Source organism: Schistocerca americana, unplaced genomic scaffold (genome assembly GCF_021461395.2).
Source record: "Schistocerca americana isolate TAMUIC-IGC-003095 unplaced genomic scaffold, iqSchAmer2.1 HiC_scaffold_98, whole genome shotgun sequence".
NCBI lineage: Eukaryota > Metazoa > Arthropoda > Insecta > Orthoptera > Acrididae > Schistocerca > Schistocerca americana.
In genome coordinates, this window is record NW_025726763.1 from 576,452 (window position 1) to 577,500 (window position 1,049).

The following is a 1,049-nucleotide window of genomic DNA, read 5'->3' on the forward strand; positions in this document are numbered from 1 at the left end:
ACGTGAATGGCATGTGGGTGTGAAGCGATACGCGGCGGTGGCTGGGTGGGACCGTCCCCGGCCGGTGAGGGGGGGCCTCCCGGCGTGCTGGCCGCGCGGTGCGTGGGCGCACGCGCTACAGCCGGCTGGTGGGGGCGGCCAGTGGCAGGCGCGCCGGCCGACGGAGGCGGCAGGCGGCGCAGCTGCGCGCCGGCGCACCCTGCACGCGGCGCCGTGCGGCCAAAGTAGGTCCTCGCGGGCCCGGTGCGAAGCGCGGTGGACATCTGCAGTGTGCTGGTCCGATTGAGGACTGTGTGCGCTGAGGATGCGCCGCCGCCCGGCGCTCGGCGCCGCGACGCCGTCTGCTGCTCGGTCGCCTCTGCGGTTCTCGCAGGTGGATTGTATCGCAGCTGTGCGGACGTGTTGGCGCGTGCGCTGTGCTGGGAGTGTTCGCTTCGGCACCCAAGTGGGGCTTTTGTCCTTCTGTGGCGCTGGCGTTGGAGCTGCCGGCCACCGTAGGTGGCGCGTGTTGTCTCCCGCCGGCAATGCCACGACAGCACGCTCCCGGGCCTCTGTCGGCAGCGGCAAGCTCAGTTGGGAGCACGGGTGGTCGCACCTAAAGCGTCTACTCGCCAAACTCCGGGCGATTGCGCCTCTCTCGAACCCGACCAAGTACTTAGGACGGCGCTGCGCGCCGCCGGGACCTGAGAGGGTTTCGAGGTGTATTGTGCAGGGGAGCTCAGCCTCCTCCTGTTTGCAGAATAATTGAGCGGACGCTTGCGTGTTCGCGCGGGCCCCCGGGACACACTCCCGGGCGGCCGGCTGCTCAGCTCTAGTTGACGCAGCTCCCTGGTTGATCCTGCCAGTAGTCATATGCTTGTCTCAAAGATTAAGCCATGCATGTCTCAGTACAAGCCGCATTAAGGTGAAACCGCGAATGGCTCATTAAATCAGTTATGGTTCCTTAGATCGTACCCACGTTACTTGGATAACTGTGGTAATTCTAGAGCTAATACATGCAAACAGAGTCCCGACCAGAGATGGAAGGGACGCTTTTATTAGATCAAAAC

At 64.3% G+C, this 1,049-nt stretch overlaps 1 non-coding gene across 1 annotated transcript in view; it reads left to right on the forward strand.

The window, feature by feature from the left end:
• Positions 1–825: 825 nt before the first annotated feature.
• Positions 826–1,049, forward strand: part of LOC124593324 — a 1,910-nt gene continuing 1,686 nt past the window's right edge. The window contains exon 1 of the ribosomal RNA XR_006977971.1: positions 826–1,049. This exon is cut by the window's right edge and continues 1,686 nt beyond it. This is a non-coding gene — a ribosomal RNA (small subunit ribosomal RNA).